This window comes from Octopus bimaculoides, chromosome 18 (assembly GCF_046866305.1).
Source record: "Octopus bimaculoides isolate indiv1 chromosome 18, ASM4686630v1, whole genome shotgun sequence".
Lineage (NCBI taxonomy): Eukaryota > Metazoa > Mollusca > Cephalopoda > Octopoda > Octopodidae > Octopus > Octopus bimaculoides.
The window spans coordinates 43,152,791-43,165,290 of NC_142945.1; the positions used below are offsets into that span (position 1 = coordinate 43,152,791).

General features: G+C 37.2%; 1 long non-coding RNA gene across 5 annotated transcripts in view; it reads left to right on the top strand.

Moving 5' to 3' along the window:
- LOC128249805 (uncharacterized) overlaps positions 1-12,500 on the top strand; it is a 428,716-nt gene that overhangs the window by 170 nt on the left and 416,046 nt on the right. For 2 of the 5 annotated variants that reach the window (XR_016245013.1, XR_016245017.1), the window contains exon 1: positions 12-171. The exons of 1 other annotated variant lie outside the window; for it this stretch is intronic. This is a non-coding gene — a long non-coding RNA (uncharacterized LOC128249805). Of the gene's footprint in view, positions 1-10; positions 172-12,500 lie in introns of those variants that run through there. 2 more of the 5 variants (XR_016245015.1, XR_016245014.1) reach the window with 2 other exon arrangements.

Consider the following 12,500-nt stretch of genomic DNA (forward strand, 5'->3'; position numbering starts at 1 on the left):
GTTATTTTATTTTTGTCTCTTTCTCCTTGTTGTGTGTTGCTTGTTTTATATACTTTGTGGACGACTGACATGCGTGAAGTGTGAGTTGGCCAGTGTCAATACAAAATTTTATATTCGTTTCCTTTAAAACAATACATATTTACCGGATGATAATTACCGAGAAGTTGCAAGGTAAGACATAAAATTCATTGTCTCTCTAATAATTATTGTGGCATTTCCCATTAAATTCGCAGTTCCATACATGTGCTATTTCGTTCATTTGCTTATATTTCATAAATTTACACAGCATACAAAAATACGGACATAATATATATTTACTATTGCTTACAAAAATAGAGATTAATGAATATTTTTTTCTATGTTCATAATTTTTTGTTTACAATATTGAAAAAATATGCCGCCAAAGAAAAGACGTAATCCCTCCAGAAACACGTATAAAGCGAGGACGATTACAGAAAACAAAGGCGAGTGTCTCGACAGAGAAAGGAGACGAGACTTTCTCAGGGTCAGCAGATGCATGCCGCAGCACGTCAGTCTCAAGAGAGAAGGGAGATGAGATTTTCCCAGTATCAGCTAAGGCATGCTGTAATACTTAATGCTGAATCATTAGAACAGCGTTTAACACGCCAGATTAGAGACAAGTCCAATACAATAGCTCTCAGAAATAGATCACATGCAAATTCGCTCTTCGCAACACCAGGAGCTGCTTTCAGATATGATCCATCCTATTCCTATAAAAATAATAATGCTGTGCAAAATGGTGTGCTACACTCAAATTGTCGTTTCTGCAAAGCTTTTAAATTTCGAAATGAAACTAATGGCATGTGCTTCTCGGGTGGTAAGGTAAGATTGCAAGCACTACCAGCTCCTTACCGTCTCCCATTGCAACCCATTTCTAGAATGTACCCATTTACCTAGAATATCTGCATTACACCTCCATTCATTTGACTGTCAACCATACGACGGGTCGTGTTAGACGTAGCGCTGACCGCCTCAAAGGAGAGTATTCCACTGAGCTTTTCGGTGGGTTAGAAAATTTCATCCTTTCAGCCCCAATTTTCCATGATAGGTTAGCACTTGGAATCCTCCAATCCTCCGATGTATTACATGTCGAATTAGACCATCATTTACTCCACAAATGTTTTGTCATCAATGCTGCACTTTCCCGATTCACCTGTTTCAACATAACTGTAATATATATATATATATATATATATATATATATATATATATATATATATATATAACTATACCATTTTAATCCCGAGCGACGTCGGGTGTCTCTGCTAGTATATATATATATATATATATATATATATATAAATATGCGTGTGTGCATATATATAAACGTATATATATATTCATATCTATCTATCTATATATGTATGTATGAGGCTTTCACTTTGTATGTTAGAAATACATTATATTACGTGAAATATTCCTGGAGGCGGCAACGGCTTTAGTAAACCAAAACTACTTCGACAACAGCTGTACGTATTCCAAAACCAACATTTACTCACGAGAAATTTTGAAGAAAAAAATTAATAATTAATAATTAAGTAAATAAATAAATAATTGAACAAATATATAAGCGAAATGCACTTAAACCAACTTTAGTTACATGACATTGTTTTCTTTTTATTTTTGTTTTTATCCATTTTAAAGAAATGCGGAGTTAATATCTGCTTTGTTGCTAATTTTTGCATTCACTCATCGAAGAGAAAATATGGTGGATGCACAAAATTCCATTTAAATACATTCACAATGAATTTTGTTATGAAATCCTCAGTGAGTATGGCTTGATATTAGTTTTAGAATACTTTCTTTTCGTTGTCGTTGGTCGGTATTTTTAGCTTCATCGATCGGCACGGATTTTTTTTTTTTTTTTTTTTTTTACGTGGTATTATTGTAACTTCGTAGCTATCTTCAGCTAGCGAATGAGAGGGTCGAGTTTTTGGTAAAAAAAAAAAAAAAAATAGAATAAAAAATAATCAGCAAGATCAACAACTGCAACTTTTTACTGATTCAGATCGCTAAAAATATATTTAAATCCAGGAATCAATAGTGGTTGCTCCTGACCGAACCGATTTGGAATACACCTTCTTCTCTTATGAAAATTCTTGTTTTTTCTTGACGTCAAACTCTCCCCACCTCCACCACCGTTTCTATTTTCTTTACCATTTGGCATTTAAACAAGCCATATCTAACCTACATATTTTACCTGCTTTATATTCAAACCAAACACATCTACCCTACAAACAATCTCTTCATCGAAATCTCGAAACTACGTGATATTACTTCATCAGTCCATTGTGTTTAAACTAGCCATACCTGACCCAAATATTCTACCTGTTTTATGTTCAGAGTAACCAGATCTGACCTCTCACATCTACCCTACAATATCATTCTAAAACTAAACAATCACACCATCGAAATCTCGAAAGTACGATATGTGTATTGATAAACAATACTCTACTCCCTGGACAGAAGGCGGGAGAGGTATGCAGTAATATACATCTGGAAGATCCTGGAAGGAATTGTGCCAAATTTTGGCATTGAAAGCTACACCAATACCAGAACGGGATGACACAGCATAGTGACAAAGATCCCAGCAATGCCATAGCGCTTCAGGACCAGTTACCGCAGCAGCTTGTGTTTCAGGGGACCACAGCTTTTTAATATTCTCCCAAAGAGCCTGAGGAACCTGCACAAAGTAGATGTAGGGGTTTTTTTAATCAAAGCTGGACCTCTTCCTGTCGAGAGTCCCAGATGAATCTACCTCACGGCAAGAGGTGCAAATGAGGGTAGCTAAATCAAACTCCATTCTTCACCAAATGCCACATATTGGAGGAAGCTCTCCGTAATAACAGTGTAGCAAAACGGCGGTGCATCAGCATTGCCTCAGCTCTAAGCTGAAACTTAAAAAGAAAAAAAAAAAAGGTTTAATACAGAAATCTGAATGCTTAAAGGCTGAAAGGTAAGGTAAGATTGCAAGCACTACCAGCTCCTTACCATCTCCCATTGCAACCCATTTCTAGAATGTACCCATTTATCTAGAATATCTGCATTACACCTCCATTCATTTGACTTTCAACCATACGACGGGTCGTGTTAGACGTAGCGCTGACCGCCTCGAAGGAGAGTATTCCATTGAGCTTTTCGGTGGGTTAGAAAATTACATACCTTCACCCTCAATTTTCCATAGCTCTCTATGCAGTCAGTAGACGTGCTAGAAATAGCTGTCATTGTTTTTCAATGCCGTGGAGTCTTAGAAGAGTGCGCGTCAGATAATACGCGAACATAGCGGAATGGTCACGGTTTCAAATCGTCACTAGCTGTTTCTAAGTCTGGCGTGATTTGGAAAATTTGTGCCATCTTAAGGCATGGACATAGAGGGCAGTTGACCAAGGTCCATACGGGATCTACGGGCCCAATTAAAATCTATTTATTTTGGCTTGCTTTCAATAAATATTTATTAACAGTGCTCGGTGAATCGATGTGTCCGGGAGTCGAAAATGTTGTCAAAATGACTTTGCATTTGAATGGTATTTCTAAGATGTCTAGCGACCACACAATCCCCTTCATGCTAGTTAATAGTTCAGAAGACATTCTTTGTAAAGTCCAGTCAAGAGGACTTGACATCAAGAAGAGCAAAAGGGGTCAGGAGTTCCAGACTATCTAGGAATGACGGAACGATGGAAGGACTGGACGAGATGTTTCGTGTTTAATATGAAAATATTGATGATGATAATGAAGTGAGACGAAGAGGAGGAGGTAGTTGAGGGCGAGGAAGATAGAATGAAAGGCAAAGTCGATGATGGCGGAATTTGAACTCTGAACGTAAAGACGGACGAAATGTCGCTAGGCATTTTATTCGGAATGCTAACGATTCTGCCAGCTCGCCGATTTAATAATAACCTGGTTTATTTTACTTGTTCAGTCATTGGAAAGCGGCCATGCTGGAACACAGCCTTGACGGGTTTAGTAGAACAAATCGACCCCTGTACTTATTGTTAAATTTGGCATCTATTTTATCGACCCATTTGCCCAACCGCTAGGTAACGATCACGTAAACAAACCGACAACGTTTGTCAAGCGGTGGTGAGGGGCAAATACACAAACACACCACCGGTGTCTGTCCCTTTACGTCTACGAAATGCCCTCACAAAGCTTTTGACAGTCCAAGGTAATAGTAGAAGATACTTGCCAAAGGTGCCACGCAGTGGGACTGAAACCGAAACCATATGGTTGGGAAGCAAATTACTTACCACACAGTTTATATTCTAGAATTCTCCTGATGGATAACAGAAAGCGATTTTCTGCAAATAGACCTTAGTTTGGAAAATTTTTGTCTCGATACTACGAAACAGTTTCACACAGACATTAAAACGTCTTTGGAATTGGGAAGATTTCCAAAGATAAAAGGTGAAAATGGTAAGAGGGAAAATAAAAAAAAAATCTGAAGTCTGACAAAGGATTTGGTACTCAATAATGTTTTATAGAAACATGATAATTCTAATTTCCGCAGAGATCAAAGTAAAACTCAGCGCGCGCGAGCGCGCGCGTGTGTGTGAAAGCTGTGCCAGTGAGAATATGTAAAAATGAACTATTTCTGTAGAGTTTAAATATATTCCTGACTGACATAGCTGTGTGGTAAGAAACTTCCTTTCCAACCACTTGACGTCGGGTTCAGTCCCACTGCGTGGCAACTTGCGAAAATATCTGCTACTGTAGTCTCAGGTCAATTAAAGATTTGTCCGTGGAGTGGATTCGGTAGACAGAAACTGAAAGAAGCCCGCCATATGTGTATTAGTTGTATGTCTCAGTGTTTGCTTTGTTTCGCACTACTCTTTTATATTGGTGTTCGTTTGTCTATGTCCACGTAACTTAGCAGTTCGGCAAAGAGACTGATAGAATTAGTAGCAGGCTTTTAAAAAATATAGGTACTGGGGTCCATTTACTGCGACTAATCTTTCAAACCGGTAGCTCAGCATGGCTGTAGTCCAATGATTGAAACATGCACAAGATAAAAGACGATAGATAACAGGTGGAAAGAAGGAAATGCTATGTCATTTTTGTCGTTAATTCTTTTACGGTGCCAACCGTAACATATTTATGTGATACTGGAATAAACCGTAGAAGACTTGGAATTTTCAGACCGGAACACCAGAATTCTTTGAAAACAAAAGCTCCACGCAAACCATTAGTCTGACGTATAATGACTATATAGACTAAGAAAAAGAATTGTAGAAAACTAATGAGAGAGACAAAGAGAGAAAGAGCAGTTTGTAAAGCTAGTTATTTATGTTCCTCGTTATGTCTGAAAGCAACGGGAAAGATTGTTATTTTCCTTCGTTGACTGCACATGTAGCAAATGTATTCTTAATCATTAGAAGTGAAGCTTTCCCAGAGCGAAGTTTTGAGCAGCTAAAACAGAAAAGCAAGCAACGAGAACAGACGTAAGACTGGTGCGTGAGACGACTATGGTGAACATCGAAGAGACAACAAAGATGTCTCGACCAGCACTCTCGACGTGCTAGAAGCAACAGCCAAATATCTCTTACATTTCATTGGAATTCTTAAAAACGAGGTGGGACACATTAAATAGTGTAGTCCTTGATGTTCTGTTGCGAAAAAGAAAAAAAAAGAATGGCGTGTAGTAAGAAGCTCGCTTCCCAACCACGTTTCCGGGTTCAATCTCACCACGCTGCACCTTGGCCTAGTATCTCCTGGCCGATCAAAGCCTTGCGACTGTATTTAGTAGACGGAAACTAGTATCTGTGTCTGTGCTTGTTCCCCACCACCGCTTGAAAACCGGTGTTGGTCTGTTTACGTCACCGTACCGAAGCGTTTCAGCAAAAGGTGTTCGATAGAATAAGTAGCAGGCTTAACAAAAACTGAGTCGATTCATTCGACTAAAGATTCTCCAAGGCGGTGCCCCAGCATGGCCGCAGTCAAATTACTGAAACAAGTAAAAGATGACAAATATGCGTGTGTGTTTGTGTGTGTATGTTTTTTTTTGTGTGTGTGTGTACATATACACACGACAAACTTCCACAGTTTCCATCTACCAAATATACTCACACGACATCGATCGACGCGCGGATATAGTAAAAGACGCTTGGCTAAGGTGGCGTGCAGTGGGACCGAACCGAGAAACACATGGATGCAAAACGAACATCTTAATCCCATACCCACAGCCATACCCAATTCATTTCTTGAATGCCGTGTCTGGCTACTATTGTTTTATTCCACCCACAGGCCAACTGACACTAGATTTATCATCAAAATGGTGCCAACCGAGACCAGCCCGTTTTATATTTTCAGCTTTGGAGTTATGAAGGACGGTCTTATGTAATTTCACCTTCAAAATTAACGTTAAAATGGCGTCTCTTTTGTTGCTAATTTTGTAGTCTCATTGTTCATTCGTTAAACAACAAAGGCTTGGTGTAAGTAGTTCTATCTCTTTGATGTGTACGTATGTATAGGTGGAGGCAGCTTGTCTTTTAGAATCCAGGTCGTACTTTAGGAGGTTTTTTGGTGCTGTTTCCGGTCTTTCTAAATCTAGGCGCTATTATTTTTCTCTTTTTTTTTCTCTTTTCGTTATCACGATGTTGGAGATAACTGCATACATTCATACCTAAGTACAGACATACATACGTACGTACGAATGTTTGTATGTATGTATGCATTTGCGTATGCATGCATATATGTATATGCGCATGTCTGTATGCATATATATATGTGTGTGTGTGTATATATAAATGTATATTATATTATTATATAATTATATAATTGAACACCACGCATCCATTTCCATGTATATGTGTGAGTATATGTGTGAGCATATATTAATATATATATATATATATATATATATATATATATATATATATATATATATTTATCTATATCTATCATCAATCTCTTTATCTATCTATCTATCTATCTATCCATTTCACTCGATATATGTGTGTGTGCGTGCGTGTTTTTGTGTGCATATATATATATATATATATATATATATATATATATATATATATATATATATATATATATATATACTTATAGTTCACATAAATCGGGATATGTGACTTTCAGTTATTCTATAAATGAAAAATGCATTAAATACTACAAAACGTATACAGAGGACAGACACTACCTAGAACTCTATTACGCTATCAGTTATACTTATATAACAATATGCATTTCTCGTTAAATGTATATGTGTGCGTGCGAATATTTGTGTTGTGCGCATATATACTTATTTATAAATATGCATGAACATGGATATATTTATATGGATAAAAGCGCAACAGAAAGAAAAAGTAATCTATCCAGTGAGAGCTAAATATCATTTAATATACTCAGCATAAAGACACAAATTCGTATCTTTACGTGTTCATTAAACGTGTTCATTAAATGACATTATGTGTATATCATATATGTAGGTACGTATTTACGCACATACGTATATGCCAATTATTCATATAGATACTAGACATAACCCCGACAAAGTTAATTAGTTGTAGAGCACTCCCAGTAAATAACTCGCTAAGAAGAATTAATATGGCGTACTTTTGATTCATGGGCGTCAAGCTACCAACAGTATATATATATATATATATATATATATGTATGTATGTATATGCTTGTATGCGCGTGTGTATGTTTCTGAGTATGTGTATATACATATCTATTCACGTGCGTGCGTACATACATACATACATACATACATATATAAACACGCTAGTTTGTTCCAAAGTCTTTTCAGAAAATTAACCGAATCTGTTTGTTTCTAGCTTTCAACCGTTCACGTTCACACTTCCCCACCTCCCCCTCCCTACCACTCTGTCTCACACACACACAAGCGCGCAAACAAACAAGGACTCCCATACATATACCGCGCATACACATACGCATATATATGTATATATACCCACATATATACATATTTATACATAAATACATAAATAGATATATATGCACATATATACATATATATACACACACGCATACAAACACGCACACACGTATATATATATATATATATATATATATATATATGCCCATACAATTATACACGTAGATAAATAGATAAACTATTTGAGAAGGCGAGCTCCATTGTGAAATATGTGTATGGAGAAGACAGACCAGTTCTATGTATAGGCAAAGATATTTGGCTGGCTTTCAAATATTCCTGCATGCAATATTGTCTGAAAGGCAGGCACATACTCACATATACACACAATCACATACACACACACACACACACACACACACACAAAAAAACACACACAATCACACAAATACAGACACACACACACACACACACACACACACACACACACAAACACATATACACACACAAGAGGTTAAAACAGATACAAACAGTGAGACGTTTATATAGCGGAGTGTATGAATATATATATATATATGTATATATATACCATTTTTTTTTTTTACTCCTATTTTTAGGCTTGTTCCTTCTGTTAACCATTTTTGGACGGAATATCAATATGGATATCATATAATGTGTGTGTTTGTGTATAGGCATATATACATACATTTAAATGTGCATGAATATGTATATATATATATATATATGCTCTTTTACTATTTTACTTGTTCAGTCATTTGTAGCCATGCTGGAGCACCGCCGTTAATCGAGCAAATCAACCAAAGGACTTATTCTTTGTAAACCTAGTACTTATTCTATTGGTCAGTTTTGTCGAACCGCTAAGTTACGGGGACGTAAATACACCAGTATCGGTTGTCAAGCGATGTTGGGGGGACACACACAGACACACAAACATATACACATACATATATATATATACATATATACGACAGGCTTCTTTCAGTTTCCATCTACCAAATTCACTCACAAGGCTTTGGTCGACCCGAGGCTATAGTAGAAGACATTTGCCCAAGGTGCTACGCAGTTGGACTGAACCCGGAACCATGTGGTTGGTAAGCAAGATACTTAACACAGCCAATCCTACGCCTATTTGTGCATATTTATATAGAAATATGTTGTGCTCGGCTGTGTGGTAAGAAACTGGCTGCCCGACCACATGATACCAGGTTCAGTTCCACTGCATTGCTAGTTTTGGCAAGTGTCTTCTATTATAGCCTCGGGTCGACCAAAACCTTGTCAGTCGATTTGGTAGACAGACACTGAAAGAAGTCCGTCGTATGTATGTAAACATGTATGTATGTATATATATGTATGTATGTATGTATGTATGTATTTATGCATGTATGAGTGCATGTGCGTAGGTGTGTGTCTGTATCTATGCGTGTGTGAGTGTGTTTGTGCGTGTGTATGAGTGTGTGCTACCACCGCTTGATATCCGGTGTTGGTTTGTTTACGTACCCATGACGTAGCGTTGTGTTTAGGAAGTAAAAGATATTAGGAATTACTTAGTGTGCTTTGAGAGAGGCGAAAAACGGAATACACGGGAAACTTTATTTTTCACAACTATCGTTTCGACACATTCATGACGCATCCATTCATGACGGGTAATATGCGGTGTCTCCAGATAGTCCTTATTACATCACCTTCGTCACAGAGGGATGCACCACGCTTCTGCACGGTAGGATGCATCACAACTAGTTTCTCATCTTCAAGACGAAGTCAGGTGTGTGAACAACAAGCAGATGTATTATTTTGACACACGGGAAAGTGAGAAAGTCTTTTACGTTTCGAGCCTACGCTCTTCAACATAAAGTAATAAGAGAAAATAAACAGAGAGAGAATAAAAATCTTGATGGATACTGTGTGTCGGTAGATGATATATAGCTTTTTCGCGGAGGAAGATCTGACAGTTAGGGATGCCATGTAAATATGGTGGGGCCCTGTCGACAATGATCCACTTGATGCTAGACTTTTCGCCTCGCGGATCACGAAGTTTCCAGAGAAAGTGCGACAGGGAAGCAGAGGTCGCCTTATCGCTGGATCTGAATGAGTGCTTATGCTGAGAGTACCTTCCCTTGACCTCATTGGTTGTCATGCCCGTATAATACTTAGTGATGCCATCGGACGGTGTAAAGGTGCATTTGCATGCTTTATATATATATAATTGCAGCGTGGAAGGTATTTATAAGCCATTTAAGAAACACTCAAAAAACCGTTAGATTCACTTCAACATTTAAATTTAATTTGCCAAAATATCTTCGTCGCTTTGAGACTGCGACCTGTTTGCTGATAAAATTCCGTGCAGCACGGTGAACAGATCGAGGTCTCAAAGCGACGCAAAATATTTTGACAAATTAAATTTAACGGTTTTTGCGTGTTTCTTAATTGGCTTATAAACACCTTCCACGCTGCAATTGTTTTCGTTCCAGCACACGATCTCAGATCAGGTGACTTGCTTTGCAAGTAGATCTCCGTTATATATATATATGTATATATATATATATATATGTTAAATATATATATATATATGTTAAATATATATTTTTTTACAAAAAAATTTGGTAAAAAATATAGTATCTGTTAACAATCTTAGCTAAAAACTCACAGTTGAGTTTTTGAATATATATCAACTTTAAATAGAGCCCAAAATTGATCCGTTGAAAATACTTTATTACAATAACAATAATAATAACAAATAAATAGACCTATGTACATTTCGATAGAACATCCAGAATGGTTAATATATATATATATATATATACATACCCATCTATCTATCTATCTATCTATATACACATATATATATATATATATATATATATATATATATACATATATATATATGTGTGTGTATATAGATAGATAGATAGATAGATGGGTATGTGTGTTTATTTATGTACAAACATAAATGCGAATATGTGCATATTTACACACACACACACACATACACCCCACACACGCGCACGGACGCACGCACACGCACACACTATATGTAGTAATGCGTGGCTTTCACTTATCCATACATACCCTTGCATTCTCACACATACTATATTCCGTTTGCAACATACTGGATGCACCATACGTTACGCCGCAGATCATATTAATGGTAAATCTTTCGGACAAGCAAGCGTCGTAATCGTACATAAAAAGATATACCTTCTGTAGAGTTTTGCAACACGTGATATGGGCGCGCCATATCTCGTCTTACAATTGTATATTCTATCTAAAATAACTTAAGTAGGAAAAATGGGTTAGTAGTAAAGAAATATTCTATTTGGGGGTTTAAAATACATCAGTGTGCATATATATATATATATTAGTTGCTTTGTTTACAGATAATCCTTTCTCTCTTGTGAATACCGCTTAAGTGGAACGTGAAATTGTTAATCTATAAGGCCAGTCGTACTGATAGCAACTATATGAGATTCATAAATTCTTTAGTTTTATATCTTCCGAATTCTCGTTTTCTTATACCTGACCGTTGACTGAACACTATTCAATTTTTTTTCTCCGTGTTTTTCTCCTTGTCTCCGTATTCTTTCTGTTGAAGAGCGTAGCTCGAAACGTCAAAGACTTTCCGTATTCCCGAGCGTCATACTAATATATACTTTTGTTATTTACACCACCTGTCCTCGTCTGTTGTTATTATTTGTATATTCTCCCATATATTGATTCATGTTCCAAATAATTGGTTACTTATCTAATCTATTTGTCTATCTTGCTGTCTATTTGTTTGTGTGTTTGTCTGTCTATTTGTATGTCTTTGTTTCTGTCTATCTATCCATCCATCCATCCATCAATCTATCCATCCTTCTATCTATCCATCCTTCTATCTATCTATCTATCTATCTATCTATCTATCTATCTACAAGACTGCTTGTCAATTAATCAATCAGTCAGTCTCTCTGTCTGTCTGTCTATCTATCTATACACACACACTTGAAACACTCTGTGCGTACGTGTATGTATATGCAATATTATGTATATACACACACGCACAGACATACATCACTATATATGTATAGATAGATAGATAGATGTACACAAACGCAAAGAGGAATGAAGCAAAATTATAACTCATAATAACCTTGTTCCTGTTGCTGACGAGGAGGAGGAGGAGCAATAGTAGGAGGAGTTAGAGGATGAGAAGGAGTAAAAAGGCGAGTAGGAGGAGAGCCACGACGTCGATAACGATGACAGAGACGTCGAGGAAGAGAAGGGAGAAGAGAGGAGGAGGATGAGGCGGAAAAGATGGATGGAAAAGAAAAACTGATGGGAAGAAAAAGAAAAAGAGGAGGAGGAGGAAAAGATGGATGGAGAAGATGAATGATAGATAGGAAGAGAAAGGAAAAGAGGAGCAGGAGGAGGAAGAGGAACAGAGAATGAGGTTGGAGGGGATGAGGAAACGGAGAAGGAGGGAGAAGTGGAATGAGAAGGGGACCATAGAAAAAGAGGAGGAAGAGGAGGCGGAAGAAGAGGAGGCGGAAGAAGAGGAGGCGGAAGAAGAGGAGGCGGAAGAAGAGGAGGAATAAATGGAGAAAGAGGAGGAGGAGGAAGGGGAAGGTTCCTGACGATGCCA